Raw genomic sequence first — 10,050 nt, 5'->3', positions numbered from 1 at the left:
TACACTAACTGTTTCAAAATCTCGCGGGCTCTAGTTACCGTACCCTGTACGAACTGGCCTCGCGGTACTATATACATCAGTTAGTGTTTCAAACATCTCACCGGCATCTGGGGCCGTGGATCATATACTAAACACATAGCCTATCAAAATGCATATAAAACAATAACAGCAGATAATATATACAATCAAAATGAACTTCTGTCTGTGTTACTATACTATCGACGAAGGACCACTACTGCAGCATTCACAGAAGTCAGAAACTAACATATACAGCTGACTTCTGGACTTCAAAATTGGTCTCTAGCTAAGTCCACAAGCTAAGCACCTGTAAGGCATCAAAGGTGAGGGGTCAGTATTTGGGAAAATACTGAGTGAGTGTGCATTTACTAACGGTATTATCATAAAAACATAGCATCGCATTTCAAGAAACAATAATATAAAACATATAAACATGTATTTGATCCGTACGAAACTAATATCCTAGCATGCGACACATTTCTCGAATAATCATTATCATTTAACCCAATCGTAAATATCAATCGCGAGTCTAACTCGCTAGTGGCCCAGCCACTAGATACGGGGACTCCGGACTACACCGTAGCCGAGTACTCACTTGTATCAAAAACCAAATCGTAAATATCAATCGCGAGTCTAACTCGCTGGTGGCCCAGCCACATAAATTTCATAATCATCATCAGCTCCCAGCTGTGTCAAATCATTTCTTAAATGCAAAATATACTAGACTGACTCGATACTGGTGATCACACAGCCTATTGACACCCAATAGGTAGCTAGTTTCTTCGGATCGCATACTAGTTCTCGTATATGGAACTTACATAAACATATAACATTCAATCAACTATATATAATGCGATGCGTGAAACAGTATATATATATATTTATATAAAATAACTTTAATATATAATACACAAAAGTAAAATGCAACTCACAGTGACCGCTATCCACTCTACAACAAGATCGATGTGGTAATATGCCCGTACTAGTACACCTCTAGTGCCCTCACTGCCTGGTCGTACGTCTGATACATATTAATTAACGTTTAATAGTCAGACGCAATTCAAATGTTTATAAGTATAATACTTTCGTAATTTAAGTATTGGTTTCATTCTAGTGTTATTCACGTATCCAGAAATTCTTAGCCGTATCCACGACTTATCGAATACTATTCCTTGTATTCGAGAATAATATAATTTCCTTAACGTTTTTCATTATCGTTACTCGCGTAAAACGTCGAGCTAAGCTCACTTTTTGAATTATCGAGGTCTTTAATTATTATTAGGGTTTAATATTCAAAATATTGAAATCTTGTTTCTTTTTGGCTAAAAGTCCACTTTGGTCCCTCGGCTAAAAGTCCATTTTAGTCCTATACGGAAACCGTCGTGCGAGCGGTGCACGGCTCGGCTATGCGCACGCATTGATTAGGCTATGCGGGCGCATAGCTTGGCTATGCGCTCGCATAGCCTTGCTTGGCTATGCGGGCGCCTAGCTGGGCTATGCGGGCGCATAGCTGCCGCTATGCACGGCCCCGGAAACTCTGTTTTTGGGCCGTTCCGCCAAACCCCGACCTACTACATATATCAAAAACTTCATATCACACCAAACCCATCATTTCGTTTTAACCAAAACGCTCAAACCGAGCCAAAATCATCAATTTTCAATTATAAACTAAAACAGCCCACAAAACCCGAATTTGGCACCAATTCTCGAAATCTTACCTTGATTTGAAGCTAGAGATCGATAAAGCTTTCAATTCCGAAGAGATCGACGCGAAAATTGCTTGAATCGGACGTCGAACGAAGAAACCGTAAAGAAACGAAGTTAATCGATGGAAAACGAAGCTTCTGGATCCTCACTCTCTGATGCCTTCCTTCATTCAAATGATAATCCTTATATTAAATGGCTAAAAGTCTGTTTTGGTCCTTTCTTTCTTTCCTTGTTACAATTATCTTTCAAACTTTTCTTTCTTACAATTTAATCCATAGCTAAATCGATAAACTCTTTTATTACAACTTATACGTATTATTTATATCTGATAAATAATACAAAGCTCGATATTAACACTTTCCCGTCAAAATCCAATATTTCTATTTTCGACACAAAGTGGCTAAATTACCACTTTGGTCCTTGTACTTATTTTTGGACTTTTCTTGCCATTTTTCCTTTTAATTCCAATTCTAACTTTAGAATGGAAATATAATATAAATTTTCTCCGCAATAATCTTTTCTAAAACCGACCTGCTAAAACTTATTTATCGGAAAACTTTCCGATAACGCCACTCTGACGAATCTAAACTGGACACGTGGTCCAATTAGATAATTTAAAAATTTTGGGGTATTACAGAAATAAATCTAAATGTTTCACCTTTTTAGCCATTTATGCCAATCGTTTTAAATATTTGGCAAAACAATCCAAACGTTTAAAAGTTTACGAAACAAGTCCAAATGTTTACCCTTTTTAGCGATTTTAGCCAAACGTTAACAATTTAAAAGTTTGGCTTGAGTCGCTAAAAAGAGGAAACGTTTGGATTTGTTTTGTAACATTTTAAACATTTGGCTTAAATCTCTAAAAATATGAAACGTTAGGATTTGTTTCGTAACATTTTAAACGTTTTTCTTAAATCACGAAAAAGGTAAGACGTTTTGATTTGTTCTGTTACGTTTTAAATGTTTGGCTTAAATCGTTAAAAAGGTGAAACGCTAGATTTTTTCATAACGTTTCAAACTTTTGGATTTGTGTCGTAACGTTTTAAACGTTTGGCTGTTAATTGATAAAAAGGTGAAACGTTAGCATTTGTTTCGTAACGTTTTAAACGTTTGAATTTGTTTCGTAACATTTTAAACGTTTGGCTTAAATCGCTAAAAATGTATAAGATTTGGATTTATTTTGTAACGTTTTAAACATTTGACTTAAATCGGTAAAATTAGGATTCGTTTCGTAATGTTTTAAACGTTTGGCTTAAATCGCTATAAAGGAGAAACGTTAGAATTTGTTTTGTTTAAAATGTTTGGATTTATTTTGTAACATTTTAAACGTTTGGCTTAAATCGCTAAATAGGAGAAACATTTAGATTTGTTTTGTAACGTTTTATACGTTTGGCTTAAATCGCTAAAAAGGTGAAATGTTAGGATTTTTTTCGTAATGTTCGAAACTTTTGGATTTGTTTCGTAACATTTTAATTGTTTTCCTTAAATCACTAAAAGGGTAAAACATTTGGCTTAAATCGCTAAAAAGGTGAAACATTAGGATTTGTGTCATAACATTTTAAACGTTTTAATTTGTGTAGTAACATTTTAAACGTTTTGGTTAAATTGCTAAAACGTTGAAACGTAAACGTTTTAAACGTTTGGCTTAAATCACCAACAAGGTGAAACTTTAGGATTTGTTTCGTAATGTTTTAAACCTTTGGATTTGTTAAATAACATTTTAAACGTTTTGCTTCAATCTCTAAAAAGATAAAACGTTTGGATTTGTTTTGTAAAGTATTAAACATTTGGCTTAAATTGCTAAAAAGGTGAAACATTAGGATTTGTTTCATAACGTACTAAAGGTTTGGATTTGTTTTGAAACGTTTTAAATGTTTGGCTTAAATAGCTAAAAAGATGAAACATTTGTTTTTGTTTGAAAACGGTTTAAACGTTTGGCTTAAATCACTAGAAAGGGGAAACGTTAGGATTTATTTTATAACGTTTTACACGTTTGGCTTAAATCGCTAAAAAGGTGGAACGTTAGGATTTCTTTCGCAACGTTTTATAAGTTTGGCTTAAATTACTAAAAAGTTGAAAATTTTGGATTTGTTTTGTAACGTTTGTAAAACGTTTGGCTTAAATTGCTAAACAGGGTAAAAGTTTTAAAATTTTGGATTGGTTCCGTAACGTTTTAAACGTTTGGCTTAAATCAATAAATAGGTTAAACGTTTGAAATTGTTTCGTAACGTTTGTAAACGTTTGGCTTAAACTGTAAAAAGGTGAAACGTTTCGATTTAATTCATAACGTTTTAAACGTTTGATTGATTTCGTAACGTTTTAAACGTCTAGCTTAAATCGATAAAAAAGATGAAACATTTGAATTTGTTTGTTAAAGTTTTAAAAATTTGAATTGGTTTCATAACGTTTTAAGCGTTTGGCTTAAATCGCTAAAAAGGTGAAACATTTGGATTTGTTTCATAACTTTTTTAAACATTTGGCTTAAATTTCTAAAAAGGTGAAAGTTTTGGATTTGTAACGTAACATTTTAAACTTTTTGATTGGTTTTCTAACGTTTTAAACGTTTGGCTTAAATTGATAAAAAGGGGAAACGTTTGGATTTTGTTTCGTAATGTTTGTAAATGTTGGGCTTATTCGCTAAAAAGGTGAAATCTTTGGATTTGTTTCGTAACGTTTTAAAAGTTTCGATTGGTTTCGTAACGTTTTAAATGTGTGACTTAAATCGCTAAAAAGGTGAAACGTTTGAATTTTTTTCGTAACGATTTAAAAGTTTGGCTTAAAGAGCTAAAAGGTGAAAGGTTAGGATTTGTTTCATTTGAAACATTTAGATTTGTTTTGTAACATTTAAAACGTTTGGCTTTAATCGCTTAAAAGATGAAACGTTAGGATTTGTTTCGTAACGTTTTAAACAATTGGCTTAAATTGCTAAAAAGGTGAAACATTAGGATTTATTTCGTTTTAAACATTTGAATTTATTTTGTAATATTTTAAATGTTTGGCTTAAATCGCTAAAGAGGGGAAACGTTTGGATTTGTTTTGTAGCGTTTTAAACGTTTGGCTTAAATCGCTAAAAAGATGAAACGTTAGGATTTATTTCGTAACATTCTAAACGCTTGGATTTGCTTCGTAACATTTTTAAACGTTTTGCTTAAATCGCTAAGAAGGTAAAACGTTTTAGATTTGTTTTGTAACGTTTTAAAAGTTTGGCTTATATAACTAAAAAGGCGAAACGTTAGGATTTGTTTCGTAACGGTTTAAATGTTTTGATTTGTTTTGCAACATTTTAAAAGTTTGGGTTAAATTGCTAAAAAGGTGAAACGTTTGGATTTAATTCGTAACGTTTTAAACGTTTGGCTTAAATCGCTAATAAGGTAAAATAATAGGATTTGTTTCGTAGCATTTTAAACGTTTTGCTTAAACTGCTAAAAAGGTAAAACGTTTGGATTTGTTTTGAAACATTTTAAACGTTTGGCATAAATCACTAAAAAGGTGCAATGTTAGGATTTGTTTCATAACGTTTTAAACGTTTGGATTTGTGTCGTAACATTTTAAACGTTTGGCTTAAATTGCTAAAAAGGTGAAGCTATCACAACCCAAATTCGTGGATCGCGACCGGCGGTAGGATATGGGTATGGTTGTACCAAAACCCGTAGCAAGCCTTGCGGATAACCAACCAATACATAAACCTGCAAGAAAATCAATGCTTAGGGGTAACCGAGACTTCATCCTAGTTCTTGCAGTTCATAATATTCAACATTTATATAATAAGTGCTCGGCCAACCCCGAGTCTCTAACATGGAAAAAATACGTATTAACCCAAATTAATATAAGAATGCCAAACAATAATTAAATCCATTAACTAAATTTATAATAAGTATTTGACAAATAAGACTTCTAATTACTACTGCGGTCTAAGAGTAAAATCTGTTCAATAACTTTAAATAAATAAAGTAAAAGCTCCGAGGAATTAAAGAATCGGAGAGCAGTTGACTCGCTCAAATCATAACCCTGTAAAAATTGGGAAAACAACAGGGTCTGATATACTGAGATGAGTTCATATCACTATTTAAATTTATCAAGTGGAAAACCTTTAAAACCCTTTTAAAACATTTAATATAACATTACGTATAATAGTTGGAATCCTAGTCCCCAATACTAAATATATCATTAATTCAATAGGCCCGGTCCCGAGAGCTAAGCTACACCGAGTTACCACCGACCGTACTTAATCTATATACACCACATATTACATACCTTATCTAGATCAATACCGGTGCGCAAGCAGTTCTAATGATGCCCATTAGGTAGCATGTTCCAACTAAAAGCAATAATGGAAAAGCAGTTCAAAATATACGTTCAATATATATTTATATATCAAAATAATAATTTAATTAATAAAGCGGAAAATAGTAAGTACAAACTCACTGCTTGCAAATCCACGTGATAACCTGGCAAGCAACTAATCCTGGTTCGTCTCCGGAGCACGAACAGTCGACGAGTCTAATAATGTGTAAATAATAAATTAAAAACAGACCCTAACTCTAAAGAGTACTAGACACCACATAGGACTAGCATAAACCACACGTCAGGATAAAACAATCCAGAGCAACACAAAATACCCAATAAGTAATAATGCCCAATTCATACAAGTCTATTGAGTTCTTGCTTTCAAATCCATTTAGAAAATACTATTTAAATAATCCTTAAATAATAATCAATTTCCAAATAGTTTAGCCGAGTTACCGATAACTTCCAAGATAACGTCACTTGTCGAGTGACCCAAGTCTAACCCGACTCAAAACGTTTATCAAATATAAACCCGAGTTTATATTTATAAAATAATTTGATAAAATAATAATCCATTTTAAATACATAACTCAATGGCGTCAATTTCAAGTAACCCGAGTTACAAACCAAAAACTTAATCAAATAAGTATTAAATTGACAATCAAAATCAAATATAATTACCCGAGTAATTATATAAACATAAGTTATAAATAAATATCATTTCCAATTGTCAATTTATAAATCGAAACGAAATTCAAAGTTATTTTCAAAAACAATAATAAAAGATAGAAATAACTTGAGGGATTCAATTGATATAAACAACATAAGTGAATGATCAACTTAGCCTATTATTCATCCCTTCCAATTCAAACCAACCGATCCTCGCCAAACATTATAATTTGAAAAGCCATAATCATTAAATGTTCATGCAATTAAAGCCAACATTACAAGTATTCAAAACAAACCAAACCCATGAAGAACCAAAGCCTATCAATCTCTCAACAAGAAATATGGCCACTACCGAAATTAAGCATACATGCAACAACTAATATCAAGTAACTCTAACTATGAGAGATCAAGAAGACTATTGGCCCTAGAGATCACGAATGGCAGCCAACAACAAATTCGGACGACGGCCGAAATCAACAACGGCAGGAACAACGAAAAACAAAACAATTCAAGCAGTATGATTTAACACTCCATCATAATAAGCACACGAACACAACATCGATTATAATCCGGATACAAATCAAATCCCTATCGAAAATTCACACGACACATGCAACACATACAAGACACAACTTCAACCCCAATTAAAGTTTCACACTTGCTAAGTCCACCATTAATATTCCGAAACTAAGTCGGAAACACAACGAAACCATGGCGGAAAAATACGGGATATTACAATTAAATTGCTAAAAAGGTGAAACGTTAGGATTTGTTACGTAACGTTTTAAACGTTTGGCTTAAATCACTAAAAAGGTGAAATGTTAAGATTTCTTTCATAACGTTTTTAACGTTTGGCTTAAATCGCTAGAAAGGTGAAACGTTAGGATATGTTTCGTAACGTTTTAAATGGATTGGTTTCGTAAAATTTTAAACGTTTGGCTTAAATCTCTAAAAAGGTGAAATATTTGGATTTGTTTCGAAACGTTTTTTAATGTTTGGCTTAAATCGCTAAAAAGGTGAAACCTTAGGATTTGTTTCATAACGTTTTAAACATTTGGCTTAAATCGCTAAAAAGGTGGAATGTTAGGATTTCTTTCGTAACGTTACAAGAGTTTGGCTTATATCGTTAAAAAGTTGAAACGTTTGGATTTGTTTCATAACGTTTGTAAACGTTTGGCTTAAATCGCTAAAAAGGCTAAACGTTTTTAAACGTTTGGATGTGTTTAGTAACGTTTTAAACGTTTGGCTTAAATCGATAAAAAGGTTAAACGTTTGGATTTGTTTTCGTAACGTTTGTAAACGTTTGGCATAAATCGTTTAAAAGGTAAAACGTTTTTATTTAATTCGTAACATTTTAATCCTTTGATTGGTTTCGTAACGTTTTAAATGTTTGGCTTAAATCGCTAAAAAGGTGAAACGTTTGGATTTGTTTCGCAATGTTTTAAACGTTTGGATTTGTTTCTTAACGTTTTAAACGTTTGGATTGGTTTCGAAACGTTTTAAACGTTTGGCTTAAATCGCTAAAAAGGTGAAACGTTTGGATTTGTTTCGTAACGTTTGTAAAAGTTTGGATAAAGTCGCTAAAAAGGTGGAACCTTTGGATTTGTTTCGTAACGTTTTAAACGCTTGGATTGATTTCGTAACGTTTTAAACGTTTGGCTTAAATTGATAAAAAGGTGAAACGTTTGTATGTGTTTCGTAACCTTTGTAACCGTTTGGCTCAAATCGCTAAAAAGGTGAAACATTTGGATTTTTTTCGTAACGTATTAAATGTTTGGATTGGTTTCGTAACGTTTGAAATGTTTGGCTTAAATCGCTAAAAAGGTGAAACGTTTGGATTTGTTTCATAACGTTTTTATATGTTTGGCTTTAATCGCTAAAGAGGTTAAACGTTAGGATTTGTTTCGTAACATTTGAAATGTTTAGATTTGTTTCGTAACATTTTAAACGTTTGGCGTAAATTGCTAAAAAGGTGAAACGTTAGGATTTGTTTCGTAACGTTTTAAACGTTTGCCTTAAATCGCTAAAAGGGTAAAACGTTAGGATTTGTTTCGTAACATTTTAAAGGTTTGAATTTTTTATATAACGTTTTAAACGTTTGGCTTAAATTTCTTAAAAGGTGAAACGTTAGGATTTCTTTCATAACGTTTTAAATGTTTGGCTTAAATCGTTAAAAAGGTGAAATGTTAGGATTTGTTTCGTACCGTTTTAAACGTTTGGCTTAAATCACTAAAAAGGTGAAACGTTAGGATTTGTTTTGTATTAAACGTTTTGATTTGTTTCGTAACATTTTAAACGTTTCGCTGAAATCGTTAAAAAGGTGAAACGTTAAGATTTGTTTCATAACGTTTTAATTGTTTGGATTTGTGTCGTTACCTTTTAAACGTTTGACTTAAACTGCTAAAAAGGTTAAACGTTTGGATTTGTTTCGTAACGTTTTAAACGTTTGGCTTATATAGCTAAAAGGGTGAAATATTAGGATTTGTTTCGTATGTTTTAAGCACTTGGCTTAAATCGCTAAAAAGATGAAACGTTTGGATTTGTTTCGAAACATTTTCAACGTTTGTCTTAAATCGCTAAAAGGATGAAACGTTAGGATTTTTATATTACGTTTTAAACGTTTGGCTTAAATTGATAAAAAAACTGGAATGTTAGGATTTCTTTCATAGCGTTGTTAACGTTTGTCTTAAATCGCTAAAAAGGTGAAATGTTTGGATTTGTTTCGTAACGTTTGTAAAGGTTTAACTTAAATCGCTAAAAAGGTTAAGCGTTTTAAATGTTTGGATTGGTTTCGTAAAGTTTTAAATGTTTGGATTAAATTAATAAAAAGGTTAAACGTTTGAATTTGTTTCGTAACGTCTTCCACGTTTGGATTGGTTTCGTAACGTTTTAAATGTTTGGCTTAAATCGTTAAAAAGGTGAAATGTTTGGATTTGTTTCATAACGTTTTAAATCGCTAAAAGGTGAAACATTTGGATTTGTTTGGTAACATTTAAAACGTTTGGATTGGTTTTGCAACGTTTTAAACGTTTGGCTTAAATTGAAAAAGAGGTGAAACGTTTGGATTTGTTTCGTAACGTTTGTAAACGTTTGGCTTAAATCGCTAAAAAGGTGAAACATTTCGATTTGTTTCGTAAAGTTTTAAACGTTTGGATTGGTTTCATAAAGTTTGAAATGTTTGGCTTAAATCACTAAAAAGGTGAAACATTTGGATTTTTTTCGTAACGATTGTAAGCGTTTAGCTTAAATCGCTAAAAAGGTGAAACGTTTGGAGTTGTTTCGTAACGTTTGTATACGTTTGGCTTCATTAACTAATAAGGGGAAACGTTAGGATTTGTTCCGTAACATTTTAATCGTTTGGCTTAAATC

Source organism: Mercurialis annua, linkage group LG2 (genome assembly GCF_937616625.2).
Source record: "Mercurialis annua linkage group LG2, ddMerAnnu1.2, whole genome shotgun sequence".
NCBI lineage: Eukaryota > Viridiplantae > Streptophyta > Magnoliopsida > Malpighiales > Euphorbiaceae > Mercurialis > Mercurialis annua.
Note: the sequence above shows the minus strand (reverse complement) of the source record.